The sequence below is a fragment of the Protopterus annectens genome, chromosome 2.part1, assembly GCF_019279795.1.
Source record: "Protopterus annectens isolate FY-2018-M chromosome 2.part1, PAN1.0, whole genome shotgun sequence".
In the NCBI taxonomy this organism is placed as follows: domain Eukaryota; kingdom Metazoa; phylum Chordata; order Ceratodontiformes; family Protopteridae; genus Protopterus; species Protopterus annectens.
Window position 1 is genome coordinate 1,359,035,357 of NC_056729.1, and position 13,867 is coordinate 1,359,049,223.

Here is a 13,867-nt window from a genome sequence, read left to right on the forward strand (position 1 = left end):
TGATACTGTTCTTTGTGGAGTTCTTGGATTGTAAAGGACTTCTTCAATATGTGTGTACTAGAACAAAAATACACTGCATGTTTGCATTTTGTGTGTGTGTGTGTGTGTGTGTGTGTGTGTGTGTGTGTGTGTGTGTGTGTGTGTGTGTGTGTGTGTGTATGTGTGTGTGTCTCCGTTCATACAGATGTGTTCCTGAGAGAGAATCAAAACCACAGACTAGGGATATAAGTGTAAGATGGGCTGTGAGCGAGAGTATGTGATGCATGTGAGAAATGGGGCATATTTGATATATGTGAATATATATTTGTGAGTGTGTGTGTGTGTGTGTGTGTGTGTGTGTGTGTGTGTGTGTGTGTGTGTCTGTGTGTGAGTGTGTGTGTGTGTGTGTGTGTGTGTGTGTGTGTGTGTGTGTGTGTGTGTGTGAGTGTGTGTGTGTGTGTGTGTGCGTGTGAAACTGAGAGACAGAGAATGTGTATGTGAGAGAGAGAGAGAGAGAGAGAGAGAGAAAACAGAGCATGAGCTTGCTAGGTAATAGGTATATGTGTGAGTTATTGAGATACAGCCTGTGGTTTGCAGTCATTCAGAAAGCAGGAAGCTGATGACATATACCATGCACAGGAGCTGCAAAAGAGATGCTAACCACCATTTGAGACAGTACGAACATAACAGAACCATCTGTGGCTCTACGTTGAAGAGAAGGATCTTAAGTTTATCAAATCCCATTAACATTATTACCACCAAAGGGCACTGGGAATAAATAGAAACGAGTGTTTTTTGATCAAGACCCCCAGAGATAACCTGTGTTCAATACCTACAAAGGGTTCTCATCTGTGATGAACTTAAAAGGATTTTGAATCATGAACACAAATGCCGCCAGTGCAATGTTCTCATCAAATACTTTTTAACATCAATAGAGTCTATCAATAGCTTTCTAAGGAGAGAAAAAAAAGGTAAGGTAAGTTATATTCTTTTGTCTTCATAATTAACTGAAACTGAAACAAGTGTTTCTGAGTTTGAAAATTAAGTTATTTTATTTTAGTGAAGCTGAATTTTTTTGTATGCTTAAAATGATAATATGATTTTCCCATAATCACTAATCTGAGATTTTATATATTCCTTTGAACAATAAGTCTTCTTTAAAGCTGAAATGATTTTAGAAAGCTTTTAAATCAACATTTAGAGTGTTAAGGATCCTGCTGTATAAACATGGATGAATTATACAGTAACTTTTAATTGCAGCTTCCACTTTGTCTTTTCTTCTAAAATCGCTGTTATCATTATTGGAAAAAAATGGACAAAATCTGGGGAATGTGCACATATTTAGGCCATGTTTGGGATGCTTGTCACTATATAGCTCAAGCAACCTTTATTGTATACTAAAATTAAACAATGTAACTAATGAAAGCCAGGCTGTAGCAGTAATCTTGGGTGTTGTTTTATTTTTGGAATCCCTACATTTTAATGGAAGTTGAGCTATGTTTTACAGACTGAAGGCATTTCAAATGAAAATACACTGTCATGCTTCAAAAATCAGAGGTCCTTCAGATGAATATCTGAAATTGGCAGATGACTGCTATTTTGTGACATTCAGGCTGCAAAGTTTTACAGCCAGGCTTCACAGAAAATATCCCTCAGTGAATTTTCTCTTAACCCTGCACACGTTCTCATTTTAATCTCATTGATGTAATTTATTTCATGGTTCAAATCTGTAGGTGAGAGTGAGCACTATTTGCCAGACATGTGCTGCTGCACTCGACATGTTTCATAAAAGAAAGAGAAATCTGCTCTGTATCCATGACTTCTTCATTTTCTTGACCATATTAAAACTGTCGACTGTGTCTAACAGCCGAAACACACAATGTGTATTGTGTTTTAAGTCAAGAAGCATAATAAGCTAATAAAACCTTATTGAAATGGTCAGATAGGGAAAACTACAAAAGTGCATCCCTATTTCTAAGGCTATTTAATATAAAAGATGAAACAATCATGAACAGTTTCCATTAAACATAGCTAGGATATGGAGTATGCGTGATTGTGCCAGAAGGTTACAGGAGCACAAAACACCTACCAGGAGCACCTTAAACACTGAAATATTTTGGCAATAATTACCAGCTACTAATGCTATAATTTCCTAGCCTTCTGAAGAACTGCTATTAAAAACAGTTTTTTCCTACTTTGGACCTGCACTGTGGAATTCATTTCCACTGAAAATCAGATTTAAGCCCATGGTGAATCAGTTTAGTGCCTGTTTACACAGTTACCTTACTGTACTTTTAATATGCAGTAGTTGCAAATAATAACTGCACCCTGACTTATGCAGAAATGCAGCTGTTTGTAAGAGTTCTGTAACACAGAACTATGCACTCTTTTTGCATTGTAGAGGTATTATACAGTTGTATTAACCTATTCCCTTACTTTTAGAATTTTAATAAAGCATTGAAAATGGACCCTTGAGTTTAGTCGACCTGCCTTGAATAAAATAAATAGATAAAAACTTACATGAAAGCAAGGCTATGCTGAAGGTAAACTTCGGTCATGTACACAAGTTCTAACTTTGTTTAATCTCAGGCTTACAGTGGTTACTAAGTGCATAAAGGATAGTGCAGATGTTGAATGGCATGTAGAAGTGAAAGCCATGGATTTTGTTGAGGCATCTAGTTGCTACTTTGAGAGAAGAGATCAACCCTTGCATTATGTTACTGCTTTATTGGCAGAAATACAAAAGTAATATGATTTTAATTTTTTTTGTTAGCTTGGGTGGCTTTAATGACCATTTGGCACTAATGATAAGTTTCCCTGTTTAGTCTTTTAATTCTCATTATAACTATCGTACTGCAATTTTCTTATTGCAAGGCAACATGAAAAGCAGACTAGACCCTAAATCTGAGGCCTACTTATGCTTGCTAAAGAAGAGCTGATTTTTATTCTGTGACCTAGCATGCACGTACCTGACAGTGATAACGATAGCACAGTCCACTACAGGTGACCTTGACTGTGTTAAAAACTACTTTCAGTGCAGGTGTAACTACTGTATAGCTAAACAGTGGAGCTGCTTAAGCATAAGTTAATATCATTTTCATGGATTTAATGTTGCCTATCTGTATTATCTGGAGTGTATCCTTCCTGTTTAGAAACTCAACTGGTCTAGTAAACTTAGGGAAAATGTAAAATTCTGCATAAAAAAATGGTGATATGTTTCTGAGTGAAGCCAATGTTTACAATATTCTGATAAGCATTTAGTTTTAGTAGGTTGTTTTTATGCAGCTACTCAGACATAATAAACTGACCCTGACTCTTCTATTTTGAAGCTACTCCAAGCCAATGTGATTGTCATTAGACACTTTTGGCATTTTGTACTACATCATGGTGGGATCAGACAAATAAAGACCACTATCCTTTTGTGACTCTGTCCACCTCGTATTATGTCTGGTAGTTCAGATAGCGATGTGCAAAAAAAGCTTGGAAGATAGGCCTACATTAGCATGATATCTTTATTTTTTTATATTTCTTCCTTCTACCTTAATTCCTAACCATGGTAAAACTCTGAGCACAAGTGCATGGAAATGCACACATGGACATTAGCTATGAAATCATATGCATTAGTATACATTGCTCTGGAATTAAGTATCAAAACAAATATGCATTGCCTCAGCAAAAGCTAAGTCAGTATACGTCACTGCTTTATGACAGACCAAAAATAAGTAACAAGCCATGGCTCTTAGTGCTTGCTGTTCCCTATCTGACTCCTGACAACCTAAAGCTTAGATTGTGACTACAATCTACTCATGAACAGAGGGCGATTTCTGACTTATTCATCTCTACAATATTATGCAGAAAAACAAAAATTATGAATCTGTTCTTGAATCTTTGTTTGCATCCTAATGATCTTGCAAAAGAAAGCTAGATTTACATGGTCAGTAAAATCTATGGTTATCATTTAAGTCAACAGCTGATACCACTGTATAGCCATAATATAAAAAAGGCCTAAAGAAGACCAGTTAAGAGGTTTAGGGCAAGAAACCCATCTAGTGTTGCATATATCAGCTGGGTTGTAAACTGCTATTGGCAGTGGTACTGTCTGGTTTGTTGCTGGATTCTGGTGATTGAGGTGAGGTGTATTGGTTTTGTTGCATAGCAACATCTGTCACATGCTAAAACAGAGGAAGTTCTACCTACTTACTTCATCATGATGATTGAACAAGTTGTTGTGAGAGGACGCATAACTTTGCTGTGACATAAATCATGCAGTAAAGTAAATCTGTATTTGCAACAGAATACTTGGCAGCAAATGAAACTTCAAGCTATTTATGTAATTAACTGATATTTATTAAATTCCAAGAACAAAAAGATTAAGAGTTCAGAATTATAGTACTGATCATTAACATATGTAGGTGGATGGTAAAAACCAGGAAGGGCAAGTAGGTGAGCAAAATGAATACATAAAAGGGAGGGCATTCAGAAAGATATGTAATCTGGAAGTTAAGGTGGCCGAAAGTGGAGGAAGGTGTATGTAAAGGGGGAAGGATGAGGGAGTGGTGGTGTATGAGTTGCCAAATCTCCATGTAGTGACTTGGGACTATATGGCAAAAATATTTTCACAGTGTAAGTGACTTAATTCAGTGTAAGGCTGCCTTCATTCCAAATGATTTGCTCTTGGTATAAGGCCTATCTGTAAAGTAGGGTTACACCAGAGGCTAGATTCGAAAAGTCTTGTTCTCAGTAAACACAACTTACTCCAGGGTATTATGCTGGATTAAGTCACTTACACTGACAGCAAGTCCTTTGCAATCTGGTCCTTGGGGTTTAATCTCTGCTGTGGTAAAGGGTGTCTAATATGGACTACACATGAATATTATATTTTCATATTGCAAAGTCAATAAACTGTACGAAAAAGAATTCCAGTATAGAAAAATTAAGGTATTGACACTATGGAGCAGGTTGGACTTAAAAATGAAATTTAAATTAAAAAAATAATTTTATGGGTCATCTAACTCACAAAATAATGACTGCCTATTCAATTTTATTTTATTAAACATTAATACAGAAGTCCTAAATTCAAGTAAAAGTATGGCATTTGTAAAGGTAGTATAACTGATTATTTTACTGAAATACCAAGACTTAATAATGAGATAATTAGTTTGTCCTTCCTTATTTTTCATGTTAAAAAAATTTAAACTGTTGAGTAAGTCTTAACATACCGTTAATCTGGTGTTTTTAGAGATATGAAAAGTAGAAGTAATGCATTTATAGATGGAAGTACTTTCTCCAAGAATGTAGATTGAAATATCTTGCTGAAAACATTTAGGGTTGAATAAAATATACAGTTAAATTTATTGAATTACTATAATATTATAGTATTTTAACTTAATTTTATAGGACTGACATTATACACTTCAAATGTATAAAGCATAAAGGGCAATACATTGTAAATACACATTTCTCATACATTGTCTTGGCTTATTTGGAGTTCTCTAAGTCTGTATATAGAAAAACATGTTCAAGGGGTTAGTTAATTAGTTAATGACTTAATCACCATAGCTATCACTGCTGTAGCATTACTATCCTAATTTGGTCACATAGCGCTTATAACACATGGACACTGCTCTAAAAAGAAAACAAAGATTATAAGTCACTGGTCGAATGTGAACATTTCTGTACAGACATTATTTTCACAGTACATGTATGTGTTTCTGAGAACTCTTGGGATGTTATAAATACCAGGAATTTTGTGGTATGATTGATAGAGCTCTCAGCTCAATAATATGATAGAAAAACAATGAATTAAACATATGTAATTTGCAGCATTTTGTTTCAGTAAGCAGCATGTTTCAATGAAAAGCCAGGATCCAGTGGTTATCCTAGAATGTTAATATGCTACAATAATACTGCCAAGCAGAGACATTATGACTTCCCATTAGTGCATTTTAAACTCAGAATTTCATGAATGGAATTTTATATACAGAAGCAACGTTAAATGGTTTTAATGACAGTGTTTGCTCACCATCAGAAAACATAGGACATTTTGCTGCAGAGTAGGTTATCTATATTATTAATTTATATTATATTTTTATGTTATTTTTTATTTATGTTATTTATTATATTATTAATATCATCATATTACATTATTAGTAGTATGCTGATCTAATAAAAAAGGAAAAGCAGAAGACAACAACAACAACAAAAATAAGTCCAAGAACATCCCAAATATGTCTAAAATCTGCACAATGAAATAAAGATATCCAGGGTGTTTTTGTCTTGTTTCTGTTGATGTGTTGCCTGTAATGATAGATGGAATAATTCACTTGAACATCCAGTAGCATACTGTAAGCCTAATGGCTTGTTCAGTTTTGGACTAGTAAAACATCATTTGAAACAAATTTTCATACTAAGACACAAACAAAGACAAAACCAAAACCAGACACTGAATGCACCTTCCTTCCCATCATCATTATGGATTTCTATGAATGATTGCTGTAAAGAAGGGTCTACTTTAGAAAGACGAAAACACAAACCCTCAAACGTTCACGAGCGAATAATGAGAAACTTGAAAGTGGTATTTTGGGATCGCAGTACAGTAAAGATGGGAATATTTGCCCTTTCCTCACTGTAGTGTGATCTCGAAGTAGGAATATATATTTAGCGGGGGGTGTGGGGGGCACAGCCCCCCCACAATACCAATTTCGAGTTTTTGATTATTCACTCATGTTCAAGAGCGTTTGAGAGTTTGCATTTTCGGTTTTATGACATAGACCCATAAAGAATACCATGTTTTCTGTGATTTAATAAGATACCTTTAGTGCATTGCAAAACCCAGTATCTCTACTTCATGTTTACTGTAATTTAAAAAAAATGGTTGGAATATGTATGCTGCCAACAAGACTCTTAGCATTTGATTTAATCAATTGTGCAAAGAATCAGGTCTGTCTTTATCTACTTGACATGATTCAAACATTTGCTTACATATGTGGGAAAATATCTATGGCTTCATCCATGAAAACTTATTTGGTTGCCATCAGTCCCAGTATGCCTGTAACTTATTTTCCAGGGGCACGTGAGATAGATTAGGTGGATTAAGAGTAATTTTGTCAGCAATCTTCCATCTTTCCTTGGTAAGTATCAACAGATCTTTTACATCTGCATGAATTATTAAAGTCTGGCAGGTGGCTGCTCAGTTTAATGTCTCACCATTGAATCTGAAACACAAGTAGGATGTTCTGAATTCCTTAAGTGCTCATCACTCCCACCTTGAGAAGGGACGGGCACTGTACTATTACTGAACAGCAAGTCTGTCTGCTGACCACTGATGCCAAAACAGATGAATATGGAACCTAGCTAACTGTATAGTTTTAATATTAGATCTTAAAATCAGGAGTAGGTAGGCTAACATAGTGGATCGAACATTTGTAGAATTTGATCAGACCAAAAGGAGAGCTACCAGCTTGTACAGCGATTTGTGATAAGGTGTAGCTGGTTGAAACTTACATTGGCCATTGACCACTGATGGGAGGGGAATCTTATCAAGGTTAAAAAAGCACAGCTTTTATATCTGTTTCTATCATTTTTTTTCTCTACATTTTCCACTCCAATCACAACACCATCAGTCATATATCTGTCCTGCTGGTTCCCTGCTTCCCACCCAGAGAACCCTAATAACACGTTTCCATTGATCTCAGCTATAGCTTTTCTGTATGGTAGGCCACTCTCAGCTTCCCAGGAAAGGACATCTAGCACTAACCTGTATGGAAAGTAAGGACTCTCATTCAGAGAGGTAGATAGCGCTAGGAGCTATCATGCCTCAGCTTCCCAGGAGGGGACATCGAGCACTAATCTGTATGGGAAGTAAGGACTCTCACTCAGAGTAGCTATCATGCCTCAATGGCTGATTGCAGTCCCTAAGCTCTGGAGGAGTGACATGAAATGAGACTCAGCATGACTACATAAGATGTCACTTTCACCTTTCCCTCATCTGCAGAGAACCCTGGACACCAACAAAGATCAATACTGAAAGCAGAATCCACATCTTTCCTTGGGACAGGAGGGCTACCAAATGGTTCCCTCACTGCCAACCTTTCTGGTGACTCCTGCTTGTGTCAGAACATGGGTCACCAGCAGCATGGCTGGATGTCCTGCCTCTGCGTCAGTGAGACAGCTACATGGAATGCATGCTGATTATTTTAAGTAGTGAGCTACAGGTGGTACAGCTACTTGCATGGGGGTAAGGCAGGCTGTCCAGACAGGAAACACGTTCTAATGCTATTCAGAATATTATATTTTATCTGAAATAACATTAAATGACCTTTGCAATGAATCATTCTATATCAGTTTTGAAGGCTGAAGTGTCTATATTGTGCTTCAGATCACAAACAAAAATACCATTTGTTTATGCTAAGTCATATTGAAGCTGGCTATAACTACTGCGTTTTCATTTCTTAATTTTCATACCATTTCATATGTACTTTTTTATCACTTGTATATATGAGTCAGAAATGGTTCCTTTCATTCATGGAAGAATGCCGAGGTATATCAGCAGTCTTCAGGGTTACAAAAACTTCTGTTTTTAAGCCTTTTTTCTCCCACATAGCTGACCACTAGCTGAGTCCAGTGCCTCTCCTTGTCATGCCTATTCCTCCTGATTCTCCCAGACTAACTCCAAATTAGAGTTGGGGCCTGGAAGGAGAATGAGGCATCCTGGGACAGCATTATGCTGTCACTGTGGGTTGTGGGAGTATTTTCCCATTTAGTTCCTCCTCTCTGCTTGCATTCTGTAATACCCCAATGGTGGGACCTGCAAAAGGCATCAGCACTGAACTGCCCCTCACTTCTGTAAGGGGATGATGTCAATAGGATGCCCACCTACCCACAGGCAGTACTATGTGGTTCTTTCCCCTGATATCCAAAAGGGAAACCAAACTGCAATATGTGCCATGTGCCTGTGCACCTCCACCCAGGATAGGCACACCCACCTTCCCCTGCCAGCATCTACGATGTTTCAGCTGCTAATCTAAAACACCGGTCATTTGGGCCACAGTCAGGTCTTTATCGCTCTATGCCATGACACTGGCAAAACTTCCTTTTCTACTTAAACCTGTTCTTTGTTTATAATATCACCAGCACTTTAAAGAACAGAAATGGGAGTACTGTTACACTGTGTTTATGTATCCACAGTAAAGAGTACAATATGAAATACTTTGTAATCTTTGAATATTTAACATATAGCTACTGTCCAGAAGGCATAGTTTTGTGTTCAGTGTTTTACTGTCTAAAGCTTTACACATGTAACATTTTTCTCATAACTGTTTTTGTAAACATTACATTTGCTATTTTGTTTATAACATACTCAGCTATATAACACATTGTCATATGTTTTGCACATTCTGTTTCTTTTAAATATGCATACATTTTCACAAATATTTTCAAAACATTTTTCTGAGCCTTGGCTGTTACACCTCATTACAGCATGGTCTCTAAAATGTGGGCATAGCTGACACACACACACACACACACACACACACACACACACACACACACACACACACACACACAGATCTATTTTTGCCACTCTTTATCTCTAATTTTCTATTCTCACATTCTCATATTGCCACAGATGATAATTCATCACTTTTTTATATTAAATATTTTATCCTGTTTTGGCTCATCTGATTTTCTCCGTCCTGGTAGATGATTATTTTTTTCTCATATTTTATACAGACTTTCTCAGATCTTTCTTGCCAACAACTGTATGGTATGCATTAGAAAGTCCTAAAACTTTTGTTTTATATCTCGGAGTCGAAGCCATTCCTTTTTCTGCTTATTGAGTTAAGACTTTCTATACCTCATGAATGAGGAGTACTTTCAAGTGTCATAATATAGTTAGCTGAATGGTAGAGGCCAAAATTCCCAAATCAGGGACATCTCTATTAGGCTCAAAAGAATTAAGTGTAATTATGATATGGTCTTTATTCGTGCTGGAGTTAACAATCTAAGATCTTCTTCTCTTGCATGTGCAACATGATGTGGTAGGATTATCAAAAGTCATAGCCAGCGTACCTCTCAACTTTCCTCAATTTCACAGAATTTTTTTCTGATTTTGCCTTAGATTTTTGCCCTGCCACTCATACAATTTTTGATTTTATGATAAATTATTCTGCACTGTAGTCAGTCAATAATTCCAGATATTAGCCTTGCATAGTTCTTATTGTTAAGAAAATGCATGCTGATACAAGACCTGGTACTGTATTAATGTTTTAAGCGAATTAGAGTAATATTTAGAAATGTTACTGATTTTGGCCCATTATGTTTGGCTTTATCTAGAATTTTTGAGCAAAGAAGTTAAGAGGTATGCTAGCCAGTATGGTGCAAAACACACTGGCTTCACAAAATTCTCTCATCTGTTCATATATCAGAATAACATTTTGGCATAGTATCACAGACAGCAGCTTCAGTGCTTGTTAGTTTGGAGTGAGATGTGCGACCAGACAGAATGATTTTTACTTGATGGGATTCACATTCCTTATGGGTGAGTGCAAGTACTGAAAAGCTTATGGTCCATCCCCACAGTGTTTATTTTCAACTTTTTCAAATTCTAAAACAAAAAGAAATGAAAAAAAATAGCAAAATGAAAAAAAAAATCTGATGTGAAGGCTTGTTAAACAGTAAAATGGATGATTTAAGAGCTTTCTTCTGTTTGGATGATGAAGATATCTGTGCAATTACTGAAAAATGATTTATATGCAAAATCAGAAATTTTGAGTATACCTTGCTTAACTGTTGCAGGCCCTATGCAATATATGTCGGTGTCTCAATATCTGCACACACCTATAATCCAGAAGCCACAAAAAGAACTCAAGACTGCACAATACTTAATGCTAGGGATATCAAATACATTATTATGGGGATCTAATTACACCACGTACATCCACCCAGAACACGAGAATTTTCTGAGTAAACTCCAGAATATAAAAGTAAATGAAATTATAGTACACATGGGAAATTGTAACTACCTAAATGCTGACCTGACAAACTATTCAAAAGGCAAATATATGTGCATAAATATTAAGTGACTATCAAAACTAAACAGAATAGTAAAAACCCACTTTGGGATAGTAATAACATATATGTCATGCTGACAAACCTGTGATCTTTCTACAACCCACCAGTACTTGTATCCTCTGTCATTAATCTAGATCATGTATATAAACTAAGAGTAAATTCAAACTCAGCCATAACTAAATTTTCCTTCTTAGATTTTACCAGTGAAAACTACAAAGCAATAAATTACGTACTTATTAAAACAGATAAGGGTACTGTCCTCAAAGACTTAAATAGGCATGCTTAGTATACTATCACTAATTTTATCAAATTGTTAACTTTTGTATTCATGTACACATACAATTAATGTACAGATATACAGGTAAATACAACAAGATGCTTTAAAAAAAGAGCTACAACTTTGCTTTCAGAAATTATCCCAGTCATAGAAATCAAGTCCAGGTTAAATAGTGTATAGAAATGTCTTACTTTTCTAAACAAAATGTTCTATAGTTGTGAATTCAGTTCCGTCTCAAAGGCTGAAAGCATAAAGGAGGTAATCTTTACTTACACCCCAAAATGAAAAAGTGGAACATTTTTTAATGCAACATATTACCAATAAAACATTAAGTGATTTCCGAGTCACAATAAGCGTACTTTCAAAAAATGGTGTGCAGATTTCACAAAGACAACAGAGTACAAGAGACATATGTGTAAACATTTCCTAAGTAACTACAGATATAACAGCTTTCACAAATAAAATTAGAAACTCATGTTTCATGGGACAAGCAAACACGCTCAGTCGTTTCTTATAGAGAATTAAGAAAAACCTAACTAGTGCTCTACCAAAAGCGCTTAACAAAATGTTAACATGTTGACATGTTGACATGTTTCTGGCCTATGGTAAAGGCTGCAGTGCAAGCATTTCTCAAGGGGTGGGGACACATCAGACAAAAACAATTTTAGACATTTCAAACGGACTAGTAAAGTCTATAAGGTTGCTTAGTTCTGCTTGTATACTTTAAAGGGCAATCAAAATGGCAGCTTGTTAAGGTGCAGTTTCTTTCCTAACAGTTAAATTAGAAGAGTTACTTATAGTCTTTAAAATACAGTCTCACTTGCAGGCTTTCTCTAATACTGTTGAAAGAGGAATGACCACGACTAAGCCAACACAGGTTATAAGTAGAGTTATAGCTCAGTGTTTGCACAACAACCTTTGTATAGCCCTATGACATTTCCCCACTCCCCAGGTTAAATTCAGGAGCCAAACAACCTGCAGTGGTAATATATCTAGCTATGAACCCTATTACTCTGATGGCACGAGTACCTGGGGCAAGAAGTGAAACTCACCATCTTCTCTGTTGATGAATACGTTATTCAAGTGTGCAGCAGCATACTGAGTATAAGGTTTAATTCTCCGTACAATCGTCTTTGAAATGTAGCTGCTTCTTAAAGATTTTACTCCAGAAGAGTCAGCACAGCAAAAAGGAGAGCACTGAAACTACCTGAACATAATCCAAGAAGTTTATTCATCCTGTGGTGTGCAGTTATGCCACTTTTGATGCTAATACCGTCTACACCAGTAACAACATCTCTATTGTTCTTTAAGATTTTAGCCTGACACCTTTTCCTGGTTTTGGAACTATGTCATGTTTAAACCTTTATCTTTTGGTATATAAACAGAATTTTAGCTGCCTCAAGAACTTGGGTCCCTGTTACCTATGGGTGGGGGTTTAAAATATTTTTGTTGGGGTGTATTCAAGCCTCCAGAGCCCACTCTATAGTCTCCATTATTATAAGCCTAGCTACTTCTTTGTTTCCTGCCTTTTTAATGGCAGTTCACACAGACAGCTATATTTTTGAACTGTTAATGAGTTGCTTCCTGTGCCCATGGTACAGGGTTTGAGTCTTTCTATCTTCAATTGCCTATTGTGTGACTCTGAGCAAGTCATTTAACCATTTAGTGCTCCTCGGTAGCCCCTAAAAAGGGACATGTTTTCCACTGGGCTTACCTGGCCAAGAAATAGGTAAAACAAAAATAAAAAAATAATAGCCATGGAAAGGTAGTGTTTAGAGAAATTGCTTGATGCTTGGCACAGGTAATATAGAGCATTTCTGTGTCAGAATACATCTGAACCAGTAGCATTTGCATAGAACTGATCCTTTCATCTCATTTTACCCTGAATGGCTACATAATGTATGTCTTTGAGTCAGGTTCAACACTGCGTTTTGGAAGGGTTGTGATATTACCAGCTGTTTGACCACCTTATTCCCTTTCTTGTGCAATGGAAGAGCCTCACCCTGGGGAAACCACCTTGTTGATCATGGTATTTCCAATGCCAGCTAAGTTGTCTGCCTGTAAATGATTTCATGGTCTAATTTAAAACTTGGGTAAAGGAATAGGTGATCTGTATCCTGTTAATGGTGTCTGTTTTTTTCAAATTCATGTAACTAATGTTCAGATCTATTTGGCCATTGTTCTTGCTATTTTTGTTGAATCCAGTTTATATCTGGCTTGATTCACTCCTGCTAATATAAGTAGGTTGGTTTCTGCTTTATTGTTGTTCTAGCTTTCCTCTAGGTCTGTTTTCTAAAAAGGCCAGGTTTCTTCATTATTTTCCAAGCCTGCTGTAGATACTTGTTTCCAACCATCTGTGTGTAAAAAAATCAAAATGGGGAAAGTCTTCCTACAATGACCTTGTATCTAAGACTGGTTATTGCTCCAACACAATGTTGTAGTGTACATAGAGAGTAGTAAATACCACTTCACTTGTGAGGTAGTTCCATCAATCTTCATGCATGCATGCATACATACACCCCACAGCCTCCACCTTTTCAT

General features: G+C 36.4%; 1 protein-coding gene across 2 annotated transcripts in view; it reads left to right on the top strand.

Annotated features, from left to right (window-relative positions):
• Nucleotides 1–546: 546 nt before the first annotated feature.
• The window catches only part of RHOH (ras homolog family member H), a 39,022-nt gene continuing 25,701 nt past the window's right edge, over nt 547–13,867 (top strand). The window contains exon 1 of one of the 2 annotated variants that reach the window (XM_044062815.1): nt 547–955. The gene's annotated coding sequence lies outside the window, so the exon portion shown is untranslated. The remainder of the gene's footprint in view (nt 956–13,867) is intronic. The other variant, XM_044062814.1, reaches the window with a different exon arrangement.